The sequence below is a fragment of the Cyanistes caeruleus genome, chromosome Z, assembly GCF_971803275.1.
Source record: "Cyanistes caeruleus chromosome Z, bCyaCae1.hap1.1, whole genome shotgun sequence".
Taxonomy (NCBI): domain Eukaryota; kingdom Metazoa; phylum Chordata; class Aves; order Passeriformes; family Paridae; genus Cyanistes; species Cyanistes caeruleus.
The window spans coordinates 15839172-15857105 of NC_141732.1; the positions used below are offsets into that span (position 1 = coordinate 15839172).

The 17934-nt window shown below is 45.5% G+C and overlaps 2 protein-coding genes across 2 annotated transcripts in view; both read left to right on the forward strand.

Moving 5' to 3' along the window:
- The window catches only part of LOC111940938 (uncharacterized), a 776486-nt gene that overhangs the window by 665299 nt on the left and 93253 nt on the right, over positions 1 to 17934 (forward strand). The window lies entirely within an intron of this gene.
- CHD1 (chromodomain helicase DNA binding protein 1) overlaps positions 1 to 17934 on the forward strand; it is a 365725-nt gene that overhangs the window by 150493 nt on the left and 197298 nt on the right. The gene's annotated exons all lie outside the window — the stretch shown is intronic.

The window sequence follows — 17934 nt, forward strand, 5'->3', positions numbered from 1 at the left end:
ATGCTGATATAAACCTACTGTTAGACCACAAGAGAGAGATGGGTATGGTAAGTATTTAGAATTTTAGATTCTAAAAGTTCGTCACAATGCTAGGTTCTGTTCTGGTAACCCTATGCTCTAAATTAAATCCTTAGAGAACTGTACACACCTTTTCACACTCAGGGAACAGAAAAAAACAACAAAAGGAAGCAGAATTTTGTCTTGATAAATGTTGGTATAGTCAGAAAAGCCAAACACTTTTATCATCTTGTCATAAAATGCTTTCATTACTCATTATTAGACTCAGTTCACAAGGAATGACACTGGCATTTATTCTCTGATGGAAATTTCTTCTGCTCAGAAGAACAGCTTCACTGACAGCCCACCGTACAGTTGTGGCAATAAAATACATGGTTATTCTAATGTTTGGAGCATTGAACTTCACATTGGAAATCATTATCATAACTGGTATACCAGCTTTGAGTTACATTGCACCATTTATCAGAGTCTCCCAAAGAAGCCTGTAAATTTTAAGTATCCCTTGCCAAATGAGTGTGAGACATAGCGTGAGATCAGCTTGTCTCATTTCACAGATGACAAACTGATTCACACAGCAATTTGACAGCTGATCTATGAATCTTTTTCAGAAGATAATATAACACTCTCCATACTGAACATCATTCCAGTTCTACTTCTTTCTGTTTTTTAGGAAAGGAGTAGACCGTAGTATGTTGGCCTGTGTTAGATGTTTTTAGACCATGTATTCTGTAAAGAAATTATTGACTGTAATTTAACTTAAAAAATTACTACAGTGATTTCTGGTAACTATTTTTGCAAATTTATTGGTGGGGAATTGGGAAAAAAAAACCCCAAAATTATAAATGATGGTATGTTTGTACAAATCCTTGGCCTGGACTTGTGAGTTTTTCCCTGTAATCTCATCTTTTGAATATATTATCCCTAGGGCAATGCATGATCAAATATTTTTATTACAGTTATTTCCTGTTGCTAGGAGGTGCCATTATCATTGGAAAGAGTTCCCAGATTTGTTTCTAGGGGGTTATCTACATGTCTGGGCTGACACACCAAATTCCCCCTGCCACAAGGCAGGTACTCAGTGCTGCCCAAAGACATGTTCAACACTTAGAGGTATTCTCCTGCCTCAACCTGGCCTAGGGCTACATGCTGGCCTTTCAAGAAACCAAGAGGTGAGTAGGGATCCCAAAATTATACAGTGGCACCCTGTAATGGTTTTAAAGCAGTAACTAAAAAATTACTTATTTCTTGCTGTGAGATATGGATTAGAACAAGAGCAAAACAGGCTTAAAACTTAAAAAGGAATAAAGAAAGTTTATTAACAAAACTACAAGAATAAAAACACCAGAATAAACTTCCAGAATAGTCTTTTATCCCCCACTACCTGACCATTCTTTTGTACACGTGACAACATAGAGACAGAAAAACTTCAGAACTTCAGTGGTTAAAGCAGTCCCAATTCCTGCTACAGTCTTTTCATCAGTCTTTGTAGAGAAACAGGAGTCTCCTTCTGCTAATCTATAGAGTTTTTCACAAGAAAACTATTTCTGTTATAGTTTCCTATTGCCCTGATGCCAGATGCCCGGAAATCTTGTTATCAGAGCTCACTCCTCCCATTTCACATCACTCTGAGGTGTGTGTGGGCCATGAGTCTAGGGATGGCATTTTTAAGGATGAGTTTTTCAAAGGCAAAAGTTCTCTTCATCTGTCTCTGTGAGCTTCGCTGGAAAACAGTTTTCTCTTTGCCCTCAAGGCTTCTAATCTTCGCTTCACTCTGTTCCAGCACTTCACTGTATCATAATTACTCTACTTTTTACTCAAAATCCACACTTTGAACACTCCACTCCTCCCAATATACTCTGTCATGAATTAAAGGAGTTTTTTTTCAAGACCTTATTGCCCATCTCCATAGCTTTAACAGAAAAATATTTCAGCTTATGAAGCATCTCCTTTTTCTCTACCTTTTCTGAAGCTTCTTTTCTTTACTGTTTCTGATAGTTTATAATGTCTCTTTACATGTTGATCACTCTCTTTTTCTCTCTCTGGATAACAGGATTAATCTGCAAGTCTCATCAAGGTAAGGAAAAGTTTAAAATCTTGCCCAGGTTTTGTAGATGGTTCTGTGACCTCTGCTGGAGCAGCAGCTGGAGTTGTCTGCGATAGAAGATTCTTCATGGCTGCTCTGGAGAGTGTAGTCCCTGTCTCAGCACACCGCAGGTCAAGAGCTTTTTTTTTCCTTTCTTTACTCGGCAGTCTCTGGTGAATTCAGTCACAGCAAAAACTGCAGCCGAGCCAGGGACCGGCCTGGCCCGGCCAGAGCCTGGGGCAAGCCCCGCAGGCCCCATCTCCCAGCCGGGAGCCGCTGGGCCCAGCCCAGCCCCTGCCCGGCCGCATGGCCTGGGCATGGAACGGGAGGCCAGCTGGAGCTCTGTTACCTTTCACAGCCAGGAAACAAAGAGGACAAGAGAGCTTTGACTGTACATCTTAAGGGGGTGTTTACAAGTTGACTTCACTTTTTAATGGTCAAAACTGCTGTCAGTTCTTAGAAATGACTGATACTTGGTCAGGAGGAAAGACTCCCATCAGTCCCCAGCAGCTTCAACTTCCTTAGCTCCCAAAACCACCTTAAAGGTAAAGCCACCCCATGACACACCATGAAATGGAATCAGGTAATTTTTTTATTTTAAACTTCATCCCTTTTTAGCACATATTTCCTATTTTTCACTGCACCCATATTTCTCCCTTATTCCCTCCTCTCATTTTCCCTGTTTCTGCAGCCTGGATAAAATCCCCAAGATCAAGTCACCGCTGGAAGAGCAATTCCTGAGTACTTCCAATGAAGGCACAGCCTGAGGACTCAGGTGGTCCTAAAAACCCCACCTGTGTTGTCCCACTTTGGAACTCAATCTTGAATAATTGTTATCTGCACAACCTCTCCAAGAGTCTCCCCAAGTTTTCCTTCTTCTTCATCTCTTCTCCACCCCTCCCACGGAAATCTCAAAACTCTCCTTTCTTAATCCAATTTTTTTTTTGTCCTAACTCCTTTTTTTTTTCACTCAAAATCCTTTTTTTTTTTTCTATAAAATCCAATTTTTTTCCTGCAAATCCCCCTTTTTCTCCCAGCAGGTCTTCCTGTTTCCCCAAAAAACTCCCCCTTTTTACCACAAAATGCCTCATTTTCCTGTAAAATCCCCCTTTTTCACACCAAATTCCTATTTACTAATCCCCAAACCCCACTTCTCCCTGCCATGCATTCTGTGGGACAGTCGTTGGGGGACACGGGGTTATCCCAGACTCACAGCAGGGTGCTCAAACCCAGAGAAACCCTCCTAGCACTCCCCAGGTGAGGACTCTGGAACTAGGAGTTGCTGGTCCTCATCTCCCCAGTGATCCAGGTGTTCTCTGGGGCAGGCATTTGGGGGTCCCAAACCCATAGTGGGCTCATACACAGGGTCCCAACCCCAAAAAGAGATACTCAGACCTATGGCAAACACCAGATCCATAGGAAGGTCCCGAGGTGATGATGGCCCTCACCCTCAGGTGGTCTGGGTATTCTGGAGGCCAGCACTTGGGGCCAATGAAGGGTCAGCAGACCCACAGTGAGATGCCTATAAATCAGTCATAGAACCTACCCAAGGCACAGCAGCTGTGGGGCAGGACACACAGGGTGACTCATGCTGACCCACAGCCTGAGCCCCAGCTCCATGCACAAGTGCAGCCCAGGCACTTTCCAGCTGTGGAGCAGGAACAATGGCCATGGCACCTGGCCAAAAGCAGGCCCCATAATGCTGACCTACACCCCTAGATAGCACTAGGAATTTACTGCCAGGCCACAAGCTGAGTCCCAAGAACAGAGATGGTATTTGCTCCCTCATAATTCTTCCCAAATTCCTGTTCCTGCTCTACCTTAAAATGGATTTGAACCAAACACACCAAACACAAAATACACTGAAGCAAAATTGCTGAAAATTATTAACCATTTTAGTCTGTACAATTAACCAACCAGTCTGTACTATATTGCAGAAGAAATTTCCTGTGCACCATGCAATCCACAGCAGGGAGAGTGATACTTTCCAAGTGCTGGAAACCCTGTTGCTTTAAACTGCCTTTTATATCAGCCATTTAAAAATCCATGGATAGTCAATATAAATACGTTCTCACATTTTATTAAGCTCACAAATCACAGGTGTCACAAATAGCAAAATAAGCATAGCATTTCTAATTGGGTATTTATCACTCTGAAGACTTGACCAAGCACACATTATTAAAACCAAATATTTAAAATGTTATTATGCAAAGTTAATTTTCTCATCCATGTTCCACTTAGCATTTTTTGGAAAATATTAAGATTTTTCATAGTGCTATGTTTTTCTCTTGTTCATTGTTTCTATCCTTGATCATTTTAATATATTCTGGTTTTGCCCAAAGTCAAATTACTTTGAAGATTTCCTTATTATATTATTTTCTGGAAATCAAACCAGGTCACTGTTTTGGAACCTAGGTCAATCAATAAATATAACTGACACTATTAATTAAAAATCCCTTATCATCAACTAAAAAAATTTGCTCTTCAGCTTTTATTTTGTCTAGGTATCATTTCTATTGCCCTTATTTTACTTACACCAGGTGAAAAACTGGTTTTAAGTACCACTAATGGAAATTTTTTTAGCTTGAAGTAGTCAAAACAACAAGAGCAGCTGTTTAAATTTTTTCTGTTAGACAGAATTTTTCATTTTGTTCTGTGAAATAGTAATGAGGATTTTAAGATGTCACACTGTATATGTTTTAGTTTAGGGTAAATTTGGGAGAGAACTTCTAAATGGGGTTCTCTCAGGAAAGCAAAATTTAAATGACTCCTCTTTCTAACTGGTTTGGGAAAAAAGAAATTTCTTTGGAGAGAAGTGGAAAAAACCGTATCTTTAACAGAAATTAAATAATATTAAACAATAAAACTTCTCACTGTTCAATGGAATGGCAAATCCCAGAAGAAAAGTCTTTCTCTTTTTTGGTGTAGCTTGGTTCACTTAGGTTCTTATCAGTTTCTCTGGCACTAGAAAGTGCCGAGGCCCAAGCCCTAGTGGGCCAGAGGCATGAGCTCCCAGGGTTTGTCTGGGTGTTTTATAGTCTAGAGTAGGTTTGAACAGATCCAAGGAAAAAAAGAAAAAAAAGTCTAGGGAATTTCTCTGTTTTAGCTAGCTACCAACTAACTAACTGTAAAAGAGAAGCTGTGTCCTGCAGTCTGTCCCTGCTGCAGACACCACAGTCCAGGAGAAGGATGTGGGGGAGTGATGTTTTCTTTCAACACAAAACTGCGGCTTCTTCTTCCCCCTCTTTGCTCTCAGAGCCAGTCTTAAAGGTGCAGAACTTAATATAAAACATAAACCAGGCGACTGGATATACTAATATTATAAAGTCACCCCAGGACATTCCACTCCTTATCCCCATATCATCAACTTATTACTAAAATTAATATATATTTTAACTTTACAACACATTCATTATATACAGACAAGGGAATTCTTTCATGGTTCTCACTTAACAATCAGATCTCTCTGAGGTACACATTGTGTTCTTCTATCTTTCTGTATTACCTACTATGTGTAACTCGGTCTCTGAGCAAAGACAACTTTACGAATGGGTTTGTCTGTACTTGAAGTAGAATTGATTTAAACTGCCTTTTTTAACAAACTTGTGAATGTACTTCCAGGACTCTTTTTCTGTTTACTGTATGCAGGGGTATAGATTGGGCTGGGCCTTTTTGGTTGGTGGAACTTCGGGCGTTAACTATTGTTGCAGTCTGTTTGTTGATTTCGTTTGTACAATTTATTGATGTGTTCCTGTTATTCCCCCCCATGGTTTTTTAATGCTTTTGCCCCCTTTTGTCAATTTTGTAAACCCCTCCCCTTGTTCCTGAACTGTAAACCCTTCCCTTTGTTCCAGCACCCTCCATGCCCCTCATGCCCATGCAATTCCCTTATTGGCCTTTAGTACTGTAATCCCCTCCCTCGACTCCTCCGCCGTTATGCCCTGATTGGTTCTTGAGTTGTACACGCCTATGTTTAAAACCCGATGCATGGAGGTGCTCGGGGCTCAGTCTGTCTTGTCCTTCACCTTTCCAGTCCATTCCCCTGTCACTGCTCCCTTGTCCTGCAATAAACCTGGTTCCTGGGAAGTATTTGGGGCTCTGAGCCTCCTCCATTCCTTTGCCGAGACCCACAATGGCGAAACCGCAGAGCCTAACGGCGGAGGGCTCTGAAGGTTCGGTCTGGGGAAAACTCACTCCCAGACCGTTCCCCACTCCTGGCGTTGCCAGTGGCCAGAGTGAGAGCTAGCCAAGGCGTGGAGGGCCGCGGTGGGCAGCGTCAAACTATCTACGTGGCTTTTGTTGACTACTCTTTGGTTTTTTACCTTATGGATCATCTTGTGGATGGGGATTACAGCATTTTGATTTGTCTGATACTGCTGGCAGTGCACCATTGAGGTGGCAATTGGTACCAGTTGTTTTTCTACTTTCAGGTATCTTACTTGTCATGGGGTGACTTTACCTTTAAGACAGCTCCGGGAACTGGGGGGAAGCTGAAGCTGCTGGAGGCTGATGGTAGGGTTTTTTTCTGACCAATTATTGGCCATTTCTGAGAATTGGCGGCGGTTTTAACCATTGAGAAGTGAGATCAACTTATGAATACCACCTTAAGATGTAAAGCCAGGGCTCTTTTGTTCTCTTTGGTTTCTGGCTTCTGACGAGGGAACAGGCTCTGTGTCGGCCTCCTCCCCCCAGCTCCAGGCCAGACAAGGCCGCAGAGGGCGGGGGGGTGGGGGTGGGGTGGAGGAATGGAGCTGGCTGGCCTGACTTGGTTTGCAGTTTCTGCTGCTGGACTGAAACGTGACACCATGAACATCTGCAGCTTTCCAAGACTTTAACTCCTTTACTACCTGGATGAGACTTAGAGATTACTTCTTTTCCCAGAGAGAGAGAAGGAAGAGAGAGAGAGGGATAGTCAACATGAAGAAGACATCATAAAGCCATCAAAGACAGTGAAGAAAAGAATCAGGTTTTAGATGGAGAAGAGAGAATAAGATGATGATTTAATAGCTGAAATATTTTTCTGTTAAAGCTCTGGAGATGGACAACAGTGTTCTGAAAAAAGCTCCTTTAATTCATGACAGAGTATATTGGGAGGAATAAAGTGTTCAAAGTGTGGATTTTGAGCAAAAGGTGGAGTAATTATGATACAGTTGTTGAGGGTTAGGTGTCTTCTTTTTTTTGTTTTGTCCTTCTGGCCTGCCCGGGGAATTTTTACCCATTATGTGCTGGGACAACCTAACTACCGGTACTTAGGGGTGCTTGACAACGGACAATGAGTGGCCGGGCCCAGGGCGGGGAAGGGGGCAGAAAAGGAGGGTGGGGACAGTTTTTGGGCTGGTTCTTTTTCGGTTTTTCGGGGAAGGACATTGGTGTGCTGGGTCGCGGAGCTGCTGCGGTGGAGAGAAGGGAATTTTGCCATCACCCAGACGGAGCGGCTGCTTCTTCTCCTTCTCCCCTCTTTGTTGGTGGCCTGGCACCCCTTGCCCTGCTGGGACGTGTGGCAGTGCCAGCCACCGCCGCGGAGCTGCTGATACACCTCAGCCACCAGCCCAGGATCTCAGCTCATCCCTGCTGTTCCAGCCGACTGTTCCTCAGAGCCCTGCAGGAGCACCGGGACTGACTGCCTGAGGGGTTTGTGAAAACAAAGCCTCTCCTCCATCCCGTCTCAGCCGAGAAAGCTGTCACGGGGTCCCTGTTTCTGTTTTCCTGTTATTGCTGTAGTTATTGTTTGTTTGTTTGCCTGGTTATACTAGTAAAGAACTGTTATTCCTATCCCCAGATCTCTGCCTGAAAGCCCCTTGATTTCAAATTTACAATAATTCGGAGGGAGAGGGTCAACATTCTTTCATCCCAAGGGAGGCTCCTGCTCTCCCTAGTGGACACCTGTCTTCTAGAACCGAGACAGATTTTGGCGCCCAACGTGGGGCACTGAGAGGAAAAGGGAAAAAAAAAATAATAAAAAAAAAGGAATAACAGTTCTTAAATAACCTAACTTTTGTGTGCTGGATTTAGAAACCTTGTTAGGTAGAACCATGCTGTTGAGCTTACCCAGGTTCGCGGGGCATGTGGTCACATCTATATTTCTCCCATTTTCTGTACCTTACCTAAATATGGGTCCTATAACTAAGGCTATTGTGGCTATTATGCAGCTTGTTTTGTGGATTGATAAGGTGAGGAATTCATGGATGCTTAACGTCCTCTGGACGGCGGGCTCATGGATTCAGAGCTGTCACACATTAACTGGATGGTTTTTGGGTTACTTTAATAATGGTACCTACTGGGAGAAAAAGACAGCTGGGGAAATTTTCTCCCAACCTTTCACCCAGTTCCTTGGGCCTACACAGCCAGTTTTCGAAGGGTTAAAATCTTCTCTGAATACTAATGACACCATACAGTGGCTGGTGTTGCTGATAGGCCTGTTCTACTTAGCCTTCAGAGACAAAGGAAAAGAGACAGGGGGTAATGTCCCAGAGCCTGGCACAGCCCCAGAGACAGGGAGTGCTGCCCCAGAGCCTGGCACAGCCCCAGAGACAGCGAGTGCTGCCCCAGAGCCTGGCACAGCCCCAGAGACAGGGGGTAATGTCCCAGAGCCTAGCACAGCCCCAGAGACAGGGGGTAATGTCCCAGAGCCTGGCACAGCCCCAGAGACAGGGGGTGCTGCACCAGAGCCTGCCCCTGCCCCACAGCCCACCTCAGAAATGAACCATCCAGAGTGGGTGGGGGTTCTGGTCAAGGAGATACGTGAGATGAGCCAGAAGATAGAATGCATTTCCTCAGCTGCTGGGAAACCCTCCCCCTGCCTCAAAGAGATAGAGTCTGATGGTGCTGCAGTGGAACCCACAGACGTTACAACCGTCCAGGTTCCAGCTGAACCACAAGGGCAGTCACAGCCAGCAGCTGTTGCTCCTGTGGAAACGAGGAAGTCTAAGATGAAATCACAGCACCCTGTTGATAAGGATAAGAAAGGAGGGTCCTCACAACCCACAGGGGAGCCAGAAGTTGAAATCATCACTGAGTCTCTGACATATGACAGTCTCCGTAAGTTACAAAAAGACATTGTGAGGCGGGGGATTGAGCCTTATACAACCTGGTTACTTCGGGTCTGGGACCTTATGGGTACAGGCGTGCAGCTGGATGGTGGTGAGGCAAGGAATGTGGGACGCTTGACCCAGGACTCAGGTGTGAATCAGATACTCGTCAGGGAGCAAGGGCCCCTTTCCCTCTGGGAGCGGCTTTTGATGAGTGTAAGAGAGAGGTTTGTCCACAGAGAGAGAATGGAAGAGCACTATCGTAGAAGGGAATGGAAAACCATTGAGGAAGGGATCCAACAGCTGAGAGAAGTGGCAATATTAGAGGTCCTTTTTGGGAAGGGTGGACAGCATGATAATGATCCTGACAAAGTCAGGTGCACTGGGCAGATGTTGTGGAGTGTGGCAAATCTAGGGCCACGTGACTACACCACCTATATTGCAACGATTAATGCCGATAACAGCCGAGAGACGGTGGGTTCTGTCACCACCAGGCTTAGACATTTCGCCAGTATGGTCCATGGCCTACATCAGGCTAAGATTTCTGCTGTGATTAAGGAACTCAAAGAGGAGATGAGGGAAATGAGGGAAGAGATGAGGAAGAACAGTTCCCATATGGCACCAGTGCGGGTCACAAGCCCAAAACTCCAAGCCCCACGTCCCCCAGCTAGAGAGAGAGGGTACACCTCACGAACTGAGCTGTGGTTCTTTCTACGTGACCATGGGGAAGACATGGGAAAGTGGGATGGGAAGCCCACTTCTGCCCTGGCAGCTCGAGTGCGTCAACTCAGGCAGGGAACCAGTAACCAGAAAGGTTCCACTAAAGTGAAGGTAGCCTCAACCTCCCGTGACCAAACTGGCAGATATTACAGAAAAGAGGATGATCCCCTTGAAGGAACCTCTAGCATGTATGCCCAAGGAGGAGAGGATGACCAGTGCTAGAGGGGCCCTGCCTCTAGCCAGGAAGAGGCACGGGAAAACCGGGTCTTTTGGATGGTGTGGATCCAATGGCCTGGCACATCAGAGCCACAAAAATATGACGCTTTAGTTGATACTGGTGCACAGTGTACCCAATGCCATCAGGACATGTCGGGGCAGAACCTGTTTCCATTGCTGGCGTGACGGGGGGATCGCAGCAATTGACTCTGTTGGAAGCTGAGGTGAGCCTGACTGGGAAGGAGTGGCAGAAACATCCCATTGTGACTGGCCTCAAGGCCCCGTGTATTCTGGGCATGGACTTCCTTAGAAATGGCTATTACAAAGATCCAAAGGGACTCAGGTGGGCTTTTGGAATAGCTGCTGTGGAGGCAGAGGACATTAAGCAATTGAACACCTTGCCTGGACTATCAGAGAACCCATCTGCAGTGGGACTCCTGAAGGTGGAAGAACAGCGAGTACCAATTGCCACCTCGACGGTGCACCGCCGACAGTATAGGACAAATCGAGATGCTGTGATCCCCATCCACAAGATGATCAGAGAGCTGGAGAGCCAAGGGGTGGTCAGCAAAACCCACTCACCCTTCAACAGCCCCATCTGGCCTGTGCACAAGTCTGACAGAGAATGGAGATTGACTGTGGACTATCGTGCATTGAATGAAGTGACTCCACCTCTGAGCGCTGCTGTGCCGGACATGTTGGAGCTCCAGTACGAGCTGGAGTCCAAAGCAGCGAAGTGGTACGCCACAATTGATATTGCTAATGCATTTTTCTCCATTCCCCTGTCAGCAGAATGCAGGCCTCAGTTTGCCTTCACGTGGAGGGGAGTGCAGTACACCTGGAACCGACTGCCCCAGGGGTGGAAGCACAGCCCCACCATCTGCCATGGACTGATCCAGGCTGCCCTGGAAAAGAGTGAGGCTCCAGAACATCTGCAGTACATTGATGACATCATTGTGTGGGGGAACACAGCAGTGGAAGTATTTGAGAAAGGAGAAAAGATCATCCAGATTCTGCTACAAGCCGGCTTTGCCATCAAGAAGAACAAAGTCAAAGGACCTGCTCGAGAGATCCAGTTCCTGGGAGTAAAGTGGCAAGACGGACGGTGTCAGATTCCCACTGAGGTCATCAATAAGATCACTGCAATGTCTCCACCCACCAGCAAGAAGGAAACGCAAGCTTTCCTAGGTGCCATAGGTTTTTGGAGGATACACATTCCTGAGTACAGCCAGATCGTGAGCCCTCTCTACCTGGTTACCCGAAAAAAGAATGATTTCCACTGGGGCCCTGAACAACAACAAGCCTTTGCTCAGATCAAACAGGAAATTGCTCATGCAGTAGCCCTTGGCCCAGTCAGAACAGGACCAGACGTGAAGAACGTGCTCTACTCTGCAGCTGGGAACAATGGCTTGTCCTGGAGCCTTTGGCAGAAAGTGCCTGGGGAGACTCGAGGCCGACCACTGGGATTGTGGAGCCGAAGCTACAGAGGGTCCGAAGCCAACTACACTCCCACAGAGAAGGAAATCTTAGCTGCCTATGAAGGAGTTCAAGCCGCCTCAGAAGTGATTGGCACAGAAGCACAACTCCTCCTGGCACCCCGACTACCAGTGCTGGGGTGGATGTTTAAAGGAAAGGTTCCTGCTACCCACCACGCCACTGACGCTACATGGAGCAAGTGGATCGCCCTCATCACGCAGCGCGCCTGTATTGGAAACCCGAATCGCCCTGGGATTTTAGAGATAATTACAAACTGGCCGGAAGGTGAAAACTTTGGTCTTACTGATGAATAAGAGCAGGAACAAGTGACACGGGCTGAAGAAGCTCCACCGTACAACCAACTGCCAGCAGAAGAAACACACTATGCTCTGTTCACTGATGGCTCCTGTCACATCGTAGGGATGAACCGGAAGTGGAAAGCAGCCGTATGGAGCCCCACACGACAGGTTGCAGAGGCCACTGAAGGAGAAGGTGGATCAAGTCAACTTGCCGAACTCAAAGCTGTTCAACTAGCCCTGGACATTGCTGAAATAGAGAAGTGGCCAAAGCTCTACCTCTACACTGATTCATGGATGGTAGCCAATGCTCTGTGGGGATGGCTGGAAAGGTGGAAAAAGGCCAACTGGCAACGCAGAGGAAAGCCAATCTGGGCTGCTGATGAGTGGAAAGACATCGCCACCAGGGTAGAGAAACTGTCTGTGAGGGTCCGTCATGTAGATGCCCATGTCCCCAAGAGCAGGGCTAATGAAGAGCACCGAAACAATGAGTGGGTGGATCAGGCTGCAAAGATAGAGGTGTCAAAGATAGACTTAGATTGGCAACACAAGGGAGAGTTGTTCCTAGCTCGATGGGCCCATGATGCCTCAGGTCATCAGGGGAGAGATGCCACCTATAAGTGGGCACGAGACCGAGGGGTGGATCTAACCATGGACAGTATTTCTCAGGTTATTCATGACTGTGAGACGTGTGCCAGGATCAAGCAGGCCAAGCGGTTGAAGCCGCTATGGTACGGTGGGCGTTGGTCCAAATATAGATATGGGGAAGCCTGGCAGATTGACTACATCACACTGCCCCAAACCCGCCAAGGCAAGCGCTATGTGCTCACAATGGTAGAAGGCACCACTGGATGGTTGGAAACCTACCCTGTGCCTCATGCCACTGCCCGGAACACCATCCTGGGACTTGAAAAGCAGGTCCTTTGGAGGCATGGTACCCCTGAGAGGATTGAGTCAGACAATGGGACTCATTTCAAGAACAGCCTTATAAACAGCTGGGCTAGGGAACATGGCATTGAGTGGGTGTACCATATCCCCTACCATGCACCTGCTGCTGGAAAAGTTGAACGGTGCAATGGCTTGCTTAAAACCAGCTTGAAGGCACTGGGTGGGGGAACTTTCAAGAACTGGGAAATTAATTTAGCAAAAGCCACATGGTTGGTGAACACCCGAGGTTCCACTAACCGAGCAGGCCCTGCCCAATCTGAGCCCTTTAGAGCGACAGATGGAGATAAGGTTCCAGTGGTACATATGAGAGGTATGCTGGGAAAAACTGTTTGGGTTAATTCTGCCTCCAGCAAAGACAGTCCAATCCGTGGGGTCATCTTTGCTCAGGGACGGGGTTGCACTTGGTGGGTGATGCAAAAAGATGGAGAGACCCAGTGCATACCCCAAGGGGACCTGGTTTTAGGGTGAACTACCCATGGCACTGTGCTTGTATCTGTACCTGCATGTACATATGTATATAGTTAAAGTAGTATGTGTTCGTGTATAATTTAAAGGTTTAATATTTGATGTAACATTTTGGTATGGGAAAAAATTCGGGGTGGATAGTGTTGAGGGTTAGGTGTCTTCTTTTTTTTGTTTTGTTCTTCTGGCCTGCCCGGGGAATTTTTACCCATTATGTGCTGGGACAACCTAACTACCGGTACTTAGGGGTGCTTGACAACGGACAATGAGTGGCCGGGCCCAGGGCGGGGAAGGGGGCAGAAAAGGAGGGTGGGGACAGTTTTTGGGCTGGTTCTTTTTCGGTTTTTCGGGGAAGGACATTGGTGTGCTGGGTCGCGGAGCTGCTGCGGTGGAGAGAAGGGAATTTTGCCATCACCCAGACGGAGCGGCTGCTTCTTCTCCTTCTCCCCTCTTTGTTGGTGGCCTCGCACCCCTTGCCCTGCTGGGACGTGTGGCAGTGCCAGCCACCGCCGCGGAGCTGCTGATACACCTCAGCCACCAGCCCAGGATCTCAGCTCATCCCTGCTGTTCCAGCCGACTGTTCCTCAGAGCCCTGCAGGAGCACCGGGACTGACTGCCCGAGGGGTTTGTGAAAACAAAGCCTCTCCTCCATCCCGTCTCAGCCGAGAAAGCTGTCACGGGGTCCCTGTTTCTGTTTTCTTGTTATTGCTGTAGTTATTGTTTGTTTGTTTGCCTGGTTATACTAGTAAAGAACTGTTATTCCTATCCCCAGATCTCTGCCTGAAAGCCCCTTGATTTCAAATTTACAATAATTCGGAGGGAGAGGGTCAACATTCTTTCATCCCAAGGGAGGCTCCTGCTCTCCCTAGCGGACACCTGTCTTCTAGAACCGAGACAACAGTGAAGTGCTAGAACAGAGGGGGGAGAAGTAATAGTTGAGATTTGGGGCCTTGAGAGGCAAAGAGAAAACTTCTGTTTCCAGGGAGGCTCACAGAGACAGATGAAGAGAACTTTTGCCTTTGAATAACTCATCCTTAAAAATGACATCCCTAGACTCATTGACCCATAACACACCTCAGAGTGATGTGAAATGGGAGGAGAGAACTGATGGCAGATTTCCAGGGAGCTGGCATCAGAAAAATAGAAAGCTATAAAGGAAATAGTTTTCTTGTGAGAAACTCCATAAATTGGCAGAAGAAGACTTCTGTTTCTCTACAAAGACTGATGAAAAGACTGTAGCAAGAATTGGGACTATTTTAAACACCAAAGTTCCAAAGTTTTCTGTCTCTATGTTGTCATGTAAACAAGGGAATGGTTGGGTAGTGGGGGAAAAAAGGGTTTTCTGGAAGTTTTATTCTGGTGTTCTTATTCTTGTAGTTTTGTTAATAAACTTTCTTTATTCCTTTTAAGTTTTAAGCCTGTTTTGCTCTTGTTCTAATCCATATCTCACAGCAAGAAATAAGTAAGTTTTCTAGTAATTTTTTAGTTACTGCTTTAAAACCACAACATTTATTTGGTGCATTGGCTGGGAAACGAAATTAGCAAATCTAAACCACTACATTACTGCAGATGGGTTCTCTGGCTTAGACAAGGTGTTCAATTGTTTGACGTTCTCTGTCTTTACAGCTTCTATCTTAAATGCTTACTTGAGTTTCTTTGGGTTTTTAAAATACTCACTTCGGAGAAAATCTATGCTGAAAATGCATGGGGCCTCTGGGCTAGTCACATCAGGGTGTGTTTTCCACTCACTTCCACTCAGGCTTACATCAGCTTCTACTAAAGTTTTGTGATCCCCCTGTCACCTCAGTAATAGGAACAGATTCTGCCCCCACATCTCGTGATGGGATTAACGTGCACTGCACACCAGTGTCAATTAAGGCTTCGTATTTTTGTGGTTCTGATGTGCCAGCTTAACAAATGACACAGTCTAAAAGACACGTTTTTTCCTAGCCTCTACCTGGTTAGAGGCAGGGCTCCTCTAAGTTTGGTTATTTTTTTTTTTTCTGTGCGTATATGTTTTGGAGGTTCTTTCAAAGGGATCAGACATGTTGTTATCATATTTTGCAGTTTGACTACAGGCTAGTGGAGTGGCTTTTTTTTTTTGGTGGAACTTCTCTTCTGAGTCTTGCTTATTTATGTACTTGTTTTGCCAGAGCAGCAGTAGATTTTCCATCATATCTCTTCATGTTTTTTCTACAGTCATGCAGGAAGAGCTACAGCTTAGCTCATAGTTTTTTCTTTTTATCTGGAGAACTTCTGTGTTGAGTACCAGGGCTCCTGGTCTGTACTGTGCTGTGACTGGAAGAAGGTTTTCTCTGAGTTTCTTGAGATTTTCTTCTATTTTGTCTTTGAATTTTTGCAGACTCTTTCTCACAGCTGCAATTGTTGCCTGTATAGGGCCATGCACAGTGTCTGCGTATGCTCGGAGCATCTTCGCCATATCCAGCACGGTCTCTTCTCTGTCATCCCGCTTCATCGTTGCTAAAGCAGAAGCGTATTCTTGTGGCCCAAGTCGATCAAGTTTTCATCACATCACGGATGTACGTGGTACTAAGTCTGGATTTTTAGTGTTTAAGTTATTCACAATGACAATCTTTACTACTGTTACTTCTCTCAAGAACTGAATTCTTTGTTTTGTGATCTTCTAATGAGTTTGTTGTATATAGAGATTGTCTGCGTACTGATATTTTTGTGCCACACTTCTCAGGACCCATTTCCGGAGACTATAAGGTCAGCCCCCCTCATCATTCCTTGGTTGATAACCAGATCATGTGACAGGGATCCCAGATGCTTCTCTTCAGTGCCATCCAGAACTGTAGCCTCACCTGCAGCATTCTACAGACAGACTAACTAATTAACTACAGATTCATCAGGTCATCGAGTGTAATCCTTTCTTAGGCCACAAAGGTCCTTCAGGGAGAAGGGCTCACCAGTGCCTTCTGATTTTTGGTCAGTTGCTGGTCTTGAGGGTCCTTCTCCCGCATCACCATTATCATCATCTACTGGCCGATCGGTTTTGGTTTTGAATTTCATGCTTCTCATGGTAGGAGCAACAGACACTGGCTTAGGCTCACTGTCTGGTTTGGCTGCTGTCTTGGGTTCACTGTTTGTTTTAGTTGCTGGCTCGGCTGCAGCTTGAGTGACTGGGGTAGCTGCTGATTTATCTCCCTGCCCTACAGTATCTAGCAGCGTGCGATAAGCATACGCTAGGGCCCAGCTTATTGCAATGATATTTTTTTTTTCCTTTAGAATTATCATAGTAATTTTATTCTAGATATTTCTTCACTTCATTTGGGTTTTGAATTTGTTCACGTGAAAATTCCTAGGCTGGGGCATGAGAAAACTTCTTCAGGGTCCAGCTCATTCTCTCTTAGTCTCTACACTACTCAGTATTTCTTACACCTGAGTCTACTTCTGGGGAAGGGGTCTCGTTATTCTTCTGGATATCACAGCCCTCACTCTAGAGAAGTTGTAGACAGTATGGAGGAAGCTTAAGAGCTGAAATACTAGGAAAGTGATATCCTTAACACTCAGGGGAAACTGGATATTCTCAAAAAGGGACATAACAGATTCAAAGGAGAAGAAGGAAAGGAAAGGGTGAGAAGCTTCACCTCTTGTTCTTCTGACAAACTGGGTGTAGTTACTAATAAACCCCCAAAATGTGCTATGGGATAGGGAGGCAGGGTCAGAAGAATAAACTCTAAGCCAAACATACTTGGCAGAAACTTCAGTACTTCTATGAACTTTTTATAAATTATCAGCGAGCCCAGCACAGTAACTATTCTAATCTGTGTTCTTCTACTGTAAAAGAGGGAAAAGAAAGATATTAAAGCTTTAAAAAATTTAGGGACTAGATTTACATGAAGACCTCCACCCTGAGAGACATTATGCATTTAGACAACATGGCTACTGACTGCTTTATTTCAATACAGAGTACATAAAACCAAAATACAAATTAGTAATCAGTACCGGTTTTTCTACTTTCTCAAGCCCCACATTGAGCTCCAAGAACTGTATTTGTCCTAGTTCAGGGCAAATTTGGGAGAGAACCTCCAAATGGGGTTCCCCAGGAAAGCAAAATTCAAACTACTCCTCTCTCTAACTGGTTTGGGAAAAAAGAGATTTCTTTGGAGAGCAGTGGGAAAAAAATGTTTATTTAACAGAAAATTGAATAATATTAAACAATAAAACCTCTCACTGTTCAACAAGATGGCAAATCTCAGAAGAAAAGTCCTTTTCATGTGGTGCAGCTCAGCTCGCTCAGGTTCTTATCAGTCCCTCCGGCGCCAGAAAATGCCGAGGCCCAGGCCCTGGTGGGCCACAAGTGTGAGCTCCTGGGATTTGTCTGAGGGTTTTTCAGTCCAGAGCAGGTTTGAACAGATCCAAGGAAAAAGAAAAAAGTCTAGGGAACTCCTCTACTTCAGCTAGCTAAAACAAACTAAAAGCTGAAGAGAAGCTCTGTCCTGCTATCTCTCCATGCTGCAGACACCACAGTCCAGCAGCAGGATGTGGGGGAGTGATGTTTTCTTTCAACAAAAACTGCGCACTTCTTCTCCTCTTTCGCTTTCAGAGCCAGTCTTAAAGGTGCAGAACTTAATATATAACATAAAACAGGTGATTGAGGATACCAGTATCATAAAGTCACCCCTGGACACATACTCAAAACAAAATAGTTTATATAGTATTA